Source organism: Triturus cristatus, chromosome 4_1 (genome assembly GCF_964204655.1).
Source record: "Triturus cristatus chromosome 4_1, aTriCri1.1, whole genome shotgun sequence".
Lineage (NCBI taxonomy): Eukaryota > Metazoa > Chordata > Amphibia > Caudata > Salamandridae > Triturus > Triturus cristatus.
In genome coordinates this window covers 144,306,863-144,316,900 of record NC_140585.1, presented here as the reverse complement: position 1 = coordinate 144,316,900, position 10,038 = coordinate 144,306,863, and the positions used below count along the sequence as shown (strand labels likewise).

The following is a 10,038-nucleotide window of genomic DNA, read 5'->3' as shown; positions in this document are numbered from 1 at the left end:
GATATCAATAAATTCCCTGCGCCAAATCCCTTCTTTGGCCACTAAAGGGACCATCCAAGCGAGTGAACAGCGGCCCGATACTAGCGGGGCCGTGGTAACTAGAGGCTTAGGTGCTACGGCTAGTGTTGGTGCCGGCGTCGGTACCACTGGGGGAACCACTACTGCAGTATCGACCGCACTTGCCGCGCTCTCGGCCACAGCAGCAGCTGGGGGTGTGGGCCGCGGAGGAGGTTCCAACGCAGCCGGCGGCTGACCCCAGACCTGCGTGAAGCCCCCCGGCGCCGGGAACACACTCGGCGGCGGTGGGGCGGACGGACCAACCCCTAGGGGTGACCTGGCAAGCAGCAGACCGGATCTGACCTCAGCCATGAAGTCTTTTAAAGTGTCTGAAAGCTTACCCAGATCCTCTGCTGAGGCAAATGTCGCCTGGGGCGGGCAAGGCAGTCCGTTGTGCGCCCCCGTCCCCAAGCTAACCGCCGCCTGGGGGGGCGCTGAGGCCCTGTGAAGAGGGGCCGCTCTATTCCGAGCCGGTGGTTGTTCAACCGGAAAGTCTTTGCTCGTGGGGCGGCGGATTCTTTTCGACCGTGACGGGCCCGCAACCTCCCCTACATCCTTATCCGTAGCCGGACCGTCCATCGCTATCCCAGAGTCTGGGGGGGTACTGGCTTTCAATAGTTCCGTCGCCCAAGCTAAACCCTTGGCCCTCGTCAGCTCCAAGAAAGCGGCAATCCGTGCTTCCTCCGAAGTGTCCGGCACGGACTCCTCAACCTGTGTCCCTGGTGTGAAAAGGGGGGGGGGATAATCCTTGGCTGTCCATCACTTAGCAGTTGTTCTCTCTTATCTGCAATTGGGAAAGAGAGAAAGTTAACTGCCTGTTCGCCCCCTTTGAGGCTGATTCTTCGCTCCTGAGTGCCATATGCTACTCCGAACGGTACCCCCGTCCCCCACCTGCCCGTACTTACTCCCTTCCGAGCCCCGAATACGGATGATGTTTGGCTCGCGTCTCTCAGTCACCAATTGATAAACCTCCAGTCACCGAAAGCGGACGAATGTACTGAAAGAGAAACCAGCATAAGCACAAGAAATATGCATACACGAAAAGGCGTGACTGAACCGCAGAAAAAAGGGAAGGGAGGGGGGAGGGGGGAGGGGGGGAAAGGACACAGGTGCTCATACAAATCACTTTTAACCATGCACACCCTGTTCGCGTTTGGACCATTTCCCCACCTCGAACCTGGCAAGCAGCATGGTGCTCGCTGGCGCCCCACCCCCATACTACTTTCCTGGTGCCCATTTGGCCCAAAATCACTGTCTCGCGTGAAGCGAACACGTCAAAACTCCATTCATTCGCCTTTATATAGCGTGCACTTTGAAATTATTGGCGCGCTTTACATTACATATTCAGGCACGGGGGCCCTCAATCTGACTACAAAGCAACTACGCGATCCCCTGCCGGTGACCCGCGCGCGGCATTGCTGCACACAAAAGCCTTTGTTTAGGTTGCCGCCTCAATATTGCATGAGGTACGATGTACTGACGTTACTCTCGCTCGCCATGCATTGGCGCCCGGGATCGGCCCCCTGCTTCTTACTACCCGCACCCTTGCAGGGCAAAGCAGAGGGAAGCAGGGCCGTTTCTACCATTAGGCAAGCCTAGGCGGCCGCCTAGGGCGTCAAAAGGGGGAGGGCGGCAAAAAACTTGAGTTTGGCCCAAGACTCCAGAGGCTCTGGGGTCACAGAGACATTTCTGACTTACGACGTGACTACTTGTGTGATCTTTGCCCAAGAGAGCCTAAAACAAAGCAGCGCCTTCTTTGGATGGCTCAAATGAGGGACTTAATTGAGGGCCAGTGATGTTCGTGCCAGAATGAGACACAGCAGCAGACCCAAGTGCATGAGGTTCACGGGTGAGACGCCCCCACCCTGCTCCTATGAGACAGTCAGTGATTTATCACCTGGAGGAAGAGATGGGCATGAATGGGGGCCCTGGGTCAGGGGAGGGGGAGCAGAGCAGCCTGTCACCGCTTGCTTCTTCCCAGCGCCCAGAGGGACCAAGCTGTTCCTAGAAGGGTGGGCGCTGCCCAGGCCTTTCTTACAGCCGGTAAAAAGGCCGGCACAGCGCCTCGGCCTGTGCGCGCTGCTGTCCAACAGCTGTAAATATTAGCGCCTGAAAGGGCCTGTGCAGGGAGGATGATGTTCATTGGCAAAAGGGGTATTCAAATCTGGTCCTTATTTTATTTTCGCCGTCTTATTTTCCCCAAAGTTAGTGGTCGGATTTTAAAAGTCTGATCCTATCTCTCATTGAATAACATTTGTCGCCCTCTAGTTGCATTTGCCATGAAAGTATGCTACAGAAGGGGTACTCGCACACACCTCCGGCCCCCTCACCACAGCCCACCACGGCCCTCTGTCCCCATGTCCTGCCTCCTTGGCCTGTGCTATGGGTTTCATATCTAGCCCATACCTTTCCTGAGTGTCTCCGACTGTTACCCCAACAGTTCGCCTCTTACTTATTTACCTGTTTCTTTTTGTTTTCCTAGTGCCCACCTATTCACATACACAGACACCCACAGTGCCCTCTGCATAACTCCCAGCCCTCATGCACACATCCTTAGTTATCAGATACCACAAAACATGCTTAAAATTACATGTTTTATCAACACTCCAGACAAGAATATTTACCTTTGTCACATTACGAAGCAGAAATGCTTACTTTGGTCGCGAGGAAACCTTTGCCCATTCTTCCAGAAGGAATATTCTGCCCTTCGTTCTTTAACTCTCCTTAGTAATAGAATTCCAGTTCTGTACAGGTCTCATGCTACATTAAAATCTGAGTTACCTCCAACATTAAAACATGAAGTTCTGTAATATGTAATTACATTCTTTATCATCTGTAAAATACCACCAATCCTTTCGAGTCAGTGAACTTTAACTGTAACCTTTTATGTAGGAGCCTCGTGTATGTTTCAGACAGAGACAGGTTTTGCTTCCTACTGTTGTTGTTTCAGAAACGGTAGGGTTGTCAAAAAGCACAGCGCCCGTCGCGTGGAGTGCGCTCTGGGTGATCTGGGCCCAGTCGGTGGGCCGAGGAGGAGGGAGGGAGAAGGGCGAGTGAAAGCACGCCAGCGGGATGTGGCTTCGGATGTTGTAGGTACACACACTCTTTGCCACCTAATCTGACACCTGCAAAAAGTCACAGATCTGGGTTAAATCCATCATTTTTTTTGCATGCCACGCCATTCCACTTTAGACCCAGCCACATGCAAATCAGTCTTGATGCAGTGCCTCATGGGAACAGTCCAGCCCGAACTGTCTGGCCAGGTCCTCCCTGGACCAGAAACAAGCATCGTGGGACCTGTTTCGGGGCATCACCCCTCATTTGCCAGGCTAGCTTGAATCTGGTGGCGTAGCGGGCATGATGCGACCCACGTCTGGGCATACCCTTCCCACTTAGGGTGACAATTGCAAAAAGAACATATGATGGATGGAATGCTGAGCCAATCAAACATTCACCACCAGTCACAGATCAGGATTCAAGCTAGCCTGGCTGATGAGGGGTGAAACCCCGAAACCGGTCCCAGGGCTCACATTTCTGGTCCAGGGAGGACCTGGCCTGGCAGTTCAGGCTGGACTGTTCCCAACAGGGGCAAGACAGATTTGCATATGGGTGGGTCTAAACTGGGGTAGCACGGTGAGCAAAAGGACGTCAAATTTAACCCAGATCTCTTGACTGGGTTGAATGTTTTAATTTATTCTGCATTCTGTCCATCATCTCGGCAGAAGGGCCTTGAAGTTAGGGACAGGTTCCTTGGAGAACAAGCACTCTCAAAACCGTAACAGGGCTTAGGCCGCACTGAGAGTTGAAATCTCAGCCCATGGGAGGCAGAGACACGGTACATTCGGAGACTCTCTTTAACACCCAGCCTGTGTTCTCAGACCTTCCATCGCCTAGTGGCTCTGGCCTTCTTGGAGCTCACTGCCTCTAGCAGGCCCCTGCCCCTTGGACCACCCAGTGCCACGGGGCAGTCTCTCGGAGCTACCACCAGCCCTCTCACGGATCCCTTCCTCTAGCTGCTGCGCCCCCCAGTCCTCCCAGAGCCTATGTCTCCTTGTAGCCTCGTCCTCTTAGTTCCCGTCAAGCAGTCCTGGTCTTCTCGAAACCCTTTTTGTCTGTACAGATCCTGTCCTGGCCGTTAAAGGGCCCACACTCTAGCAGCTCGAGTCGTATCAGAACTACCTACCCCTAGCAGCTCGGGCCTTCTCCGGAACCTACGGCATTCTTAGCTCATGTCCCAGAGCTTCCGGTCCCTCAGACCTCCCATCCACTAGCAGCCTCGGCACCTTCAACTCTCGTCCTCTAGCAGTCCCAGCCCTCTTAGAGCCCCCGTCCCCTAGCAGCCTCAGTCCTCACAGAGCTCCAGTCCCGAGCTCCCAGGCCATCTTCAGCTCTGCTTCAATTCATTTTCACAACAAAAATATGCTGTTTAAATATTTACTTTTATATTGAAAAGCCTGGATGACAGGGGGAGAGAGTGATGGTAGAAAAAGGGAGGGGGCGGCATTTTTCAATTCTCGCCTAGGGTGGCAAAACACCTAGAAACGGCCCTGGAGGGAAGGCGGCTACCCGCTCCCTGCTGGGACACCCGAACTCTCCTACTGTGGGGCCGGGCCTTAGCTACGCTTGCTGGGTGCCGTTCCCCCCCCCGATCCCACAAAACAAACCAAAACCGGGCAGTGGCAGGCCGCAAGAGGGATACAAATTGCATATTTATGTAAATAGAAATTGCCCCGTATATAGTCAGTGCTTGCATGTGGGCACCGCATTTACATTGCACATTCAGGCCCGGGGAGACAATAAACGATTTGGCCGGAATCACCGGAGCAGACGCGACACCTTGCCCAACCAGGCCCGGAGAGATAATTGATTCGGCCAGAATCACCGGATAATACTTGATTCGCCCAGAATCACCGGAGCAGACGCGACACATAGCGCATTCATGCCCGGGGAGATAAATTCGTTTGCCCAACCTCGCCGGAGCAGACGCGACCCCGAGGCTCAAAGGCTGGTTTCCTGCCCATAGACGGCAGTCCAGCCTGCATCCCCTTCCTCTCCCCTGGCTCACCGCGTTAAGACACACGCAGCTCCGCGACCGAGGCGGCGACAGAGTTGCAAGGTAATGGTCAGATCAGCGACCCGACCTCCCCGGACCGGGGGTCATGAAGGTGGGTTTACTCCTGAATGCAACGGGCAGATCGCAAGCCTGGCCCCCCGCCTAAAACCGGGGAGCACAGCGAGCCCCTGTGACATGGTGACACTATGCAAGGATCGCTCATTAACCCCTTACCCGATTTAATGTGGTTTTATATAGCGCGAAGGTATTAGAGCGCTTTAAATGTACACCGGTTACCAAATGTCGGTGCCCTGGCGCACGCGCGGGCCACAGCTCACCCCCACATATTTATAAAGCGCGAAATCGACCGAAGGTATTGGAGCGCGTGGCACCGTATTCACCTACTTATGTAGCCCAGTATACGTTTTGCTCCTAAGCATAACTTCAATCTCTAGCGCGAACTCGACCCGGAGGTATTGGAGCCCGTCGCGCCGCATTTACATACATATAGGCACGGGGAGATTAAGTGATATACCCCGCATCACAGGAAGCGACCGCGGCCCCGAGACTCGAAAACACCAACCCATTCGAGATTGAGGACCTGAGCCTCAGTCCCAATATACGTTCACTCTTATGCATAAAGCTTTCTCTAACGAGAACTCGATCTTGTCGCACCGTATTTACCAACATATAGGCACGGGGAGATAAAGAGAACAGGACGGGGCCGGACAAGAGCTCTCACTAACCCCTGTGCCGCAAGGAGAAACATGTTCTGCCCCACACCCAAGATGGGAGCCAGTATGCCCCCACACCCAAGATGGACGCCGGATTGCCGGCCGGTTGCGTCCCGCGATCGACTCCTCGCGCCCACCTGCGCTAGCCATCCGTGGCAGGGAAACGCACAAAACACAGCTTCCCCCAACGATCGCACGCTCCGTTAAACGGAAATAAAACACGAGCCTTGCTCCGTGCACGGTCCCCCCCCGCCCGTGGCACTCCGACCACAGGGCCCCGTCTCCTGGTACTGCCCAGGGACAGGGCCGGGGCGAGGGGGCAATCCGGCAACTCACCACAAATATTCAGGAGTTCCACAGCAAGGTGACGACGACGACCCCCGCGAAACGACGCGGCGTCCGAATCGGCGTCCAAAAGGCGAGGTGGGCGACAAAGAGGTCGCCAGTGAGGGTGGGGGAAGGCTAAATAGCCTTCCCCTCACACCTGGGCCCGGAAGTGACGCGCCTTTCGCGTCACTTCCGGCCCCCGACGCGGAGGGGGGCAACAATCAGGATCCCCGCCCCTGCCCCCCCCGAAGGAGGGAGTGGGGAGGGGTGACCGGGGCCACTATGGCGCCGACCCCCGAGTGGCCCCCTGCGGGGGCCGCGGTCAGCGGCATATAACAAGACTCCTTGGGCAGCATCTCTCACGGGGATGCCCGACTCCCCCACCACACTCCTCAAGTGAATAGCCACTGGCTCGAATGGGAACAGCAGTGTGGGGTGTGGCCTCCCGATCTAACTTGTGACTTGGGATCAGAATATAGTATGGAGATACAAATTAGTGGGTTAGACCCAAACCAGATTCTTGGGCCCAAACCTGATTTTTTGAAGCACTGCTGGCGTTACCCCAGTGCAGATATCAAACACCTGTTCTATAGCTAAGGCTAGTGAGACTGCTTCCACCTGTGACTTGCATCTCATTCAAAATGTGCGTTAAGCGCTGGATCTCGCGAGGATGGTCCTTCTTGGTATAAAATGGCATTGGTCCTTATCGACCAATGGGCTTGTTCCCTTTTGCAATCTGCCAGCAATACATTTGGACAGCACTTTGCTGTAACAACAAAAATGTAAAGGAAGTGGTGCTAATAAGGTACATGTATACTGAAATACAGGCAATGGGGAAGCAGAGCTGTGGTTTTGAGTCATATTTATGCAAAACGAAGATTACAAAGTGCAGCATGAGATTTTTTTCTTTCACAGCACAAGGAAGCTCCTGGAGGACATATAAATGTAATAAGGACGCTATACAAACACCAGGCGCGCAACACCCATTGGACTCAAAGGGCTTCAGCCCCCCCCCCCCCAGCTCCACTCTGCCTATTGCTTAAAGTTCAGCCCCCCCCCGAAATTTTTGCTCAGCCCCCCCCCCCCCCCCGAAATTTGGCTCTAGTTGCGCCTCTGACAAACAGTTAGCGTCGCACGCCCTGTATTTTATGTGATGCGGATGAAACACTCCAGCTGTTAATTTAAGGACCATACATCAGAATAGGTTCTGTGGGTGAGATGATCCCCCTGGGATTTGGAGTAAACCTTCCATTCATTTCAACAGTTTATTCTCAATCGCCCCTTCTTAACTTAAAGTGTACGTCATGGACGTCAATTGTAGGTCGCCAAGGGTCGCAACAGCAATCGTTAAGCAACGTGTTGAGACCCCTGGCACTCTGCTTGCGACCCCGAGGTTTAAATTAAAAATTAAAAAACTGTGCAGTTTGATGGCATCTTATGCATCTAGGCTGAAATCATTATGAAGTGGCAATGGAGTTCGTGGAGGTGAGGTTGCGATTGAGGCATGCCCTAGAAGCAGCATGCACATGTGTGCATGTCCATATATAAGAGTGGCTGCCGCGTCCGCATTAGGGGGTGGAGCAGCGTCTGCTCTGTGGGCAGTCACTCCATTGAACTGCTCACTGGGCCCTGTCTTGACCTGTAGAGCAGTTGGCGTTAGCACTGGGGCACGGAGCATGTAGATGAAGTGGTGGATGAGCCAGCCTGGCTCTGCAGTTCAGTGCCTAATTTGAGCCGGTGGTTTCCGGTGCTCAGCACCAGCACTTAATTGGTTTCCGATGCATCACCAGCATTTAATTTTCAACAGGCGCTTTAGACAGTCTGCCACATGGTGGCGCTGTTTATCTTATTTAGAGATGAGCAAAACAACCGTTGTTTATGAACACAATATACATGAAAAATGAATAATACCTGCCTCCCCAGCCAATCCTTTAGCTTGAACGTCCTGACAATGTACTCTTGGTACACTGTGTCCTCACTTAAATTAAAAGATGAACCAACGAAGCACAGAAGTGGCCGAAATAGCTCAGTTGGGAGAGCGTTAGACTGAAGATCTAAAGGTCCCTGGTTCGATCCCGGGTTTCGGCAGAAGGTTTTTATTGACTGTAAAATCAACCAATTACATATTGGCCTTTACAGGTGGCTTTAACAACAGTAAACCTTTGGTGCTCCATCCATTCATTGCTTTTGTCCCTCCCTTCTTTCCCTCACGCCTTTCTTTCTTTCTTTCTCCTCTCCGTTCTATAACTCCTCTTGTCTCTTCCTATCTTTCCTTCCTTCCGTTTTCCCCCTCTTCCCTTGCCCTTCATTCCTTTCGTCTGCCCTCATTTTCGGTATTTACACACGGTTTTCACAAACGTATCAACTTCTGGCACAATCCTGCTAATAGTTAGTGAGTGTCATACCTCATGCTGAGTCGCACTCTTTGAATGACAGCCCTGGGCGCACTGTGATGTGACCCGCAGACTGTAGACACAATCACATCCAGTGAGAGACAGCCATGCACCTTCAAGCTCAACCCCACTCATACCCCCTCACACCAGGGGCCTGATCACACTCAATGGGTGCCTGATTGTGTGAATCTCACACCAGGGGCCCAATCACACTCAATGGGTGCCTGATTGTGTGAGTCTCACACCAGGGACCCACTCACATTCAATGAGTGCCTAATTGGGGGAGTCTCACACCAGGGGCCAATCACACTCAATGGGTGCCTAATTGTGTGAGTCTCACACCAGGGGCCAATCGAACTCAATGGGTGCCTGATTGTGTAAGTCTCACACCAGGGGCCAGTCACACTCAATGGGCGCCTAATTGTGTAAGTCTCAGACCAGGGGCCCAATCACACTCACTCAATGGGTGCCTGATTGTGTGAGTCTCACACCAGGGGCCCAATCACATTCAATGGGTGCCTAATTGTGTGAGTCTCACAGCAGGGGCCAATCACAATCAATGTGTGCCTAATTGTGTGAGTCTCACACCAGGGGCCAATCACACTCAATGGGTGCCTAATTGTGTGAGTCTCAGACCAGGGGCCCAATCACACTCACTCAATGGGTGCCTGATTGTGTAAGTCTCACACCAGGGGCCCAATCACATTCAATGGGTGCCTAATTGTGTGAGTCTCACACCAGGTGCCAATCACAATCAATGGGTGCTTAATTGTGTGAGTCTCACACCAGGGGCCAATCACACTCAATGGGTGCCTAATTTTGTGAGTCTCACACCAGGGGCCAATCACACTCAATGGGTGCCTAATTGAGTGAGTCTCACACCAGGGGCCAATCACACTCAATGGGTGCCTGATTGTGTCAGTCTCACACCAGGGGCCCAATCACATTCAATGGGTGCCTAATTGTGTGAGGCTCACACCAGGGGCCTAATCACAACCACTCAATGGTTGCCAAATTGCGTGAGTCTCACACCAGGGGCCAATCACACTCAATGGGTGCCTGATTGTGTGAGTCTTACACCAGGGGCCCAATCACACTCAATGGGTGCCTAATTGTGTGAGTCTCAGACCAGGGGCCCAATCACACTCACTCAATGGGTGCCTGATTGTGTAAGTCTCACACCAGGGGCCCAATCACATTCAATGGGTGCCTAATTCTGTGAGTCTCACACCAGGTGCCCAATCACATTCAATGGGTGCCTAATTCTGTGAGTCTCACACCAGGGGCCAATCACAATCAATGGGTGCCTAATTGTGTGAGTCTCACACCAGGGGCCAATCACACTCAATGGGTGCCTGATTGTGTCAGTCTCACACCAGGGGCCAATCACACTCAATGGGAGCCTAATTGTGTGAGTCTCAGACCAGGGGCCCAATCACACTCATTCAATGGGTGCCTGATTGTGTGAGTCTCA

At 53.1% G+C, this 10,038-nt stretch overlaps 1 non-coding gene across 1 annotated transcript; it reads left to right on the top strand.

The window, feature by feature from the left end:
* Positions 1 to 8,186: 8,186 nt before the first annotated feature.
* TRNAF-GAA (transfer RNA phenylalanine (anticodon GAA)) lies at positions 8,187 to 8,259 on the top strand. The gene has a single exon. It is a non-coding gene; the product is annotated as a tRNA-Phe (tRNA).
* The last annotated feature ends 1,779 nt before the right edge of the window (positions 8,260 to 10,038 follow it).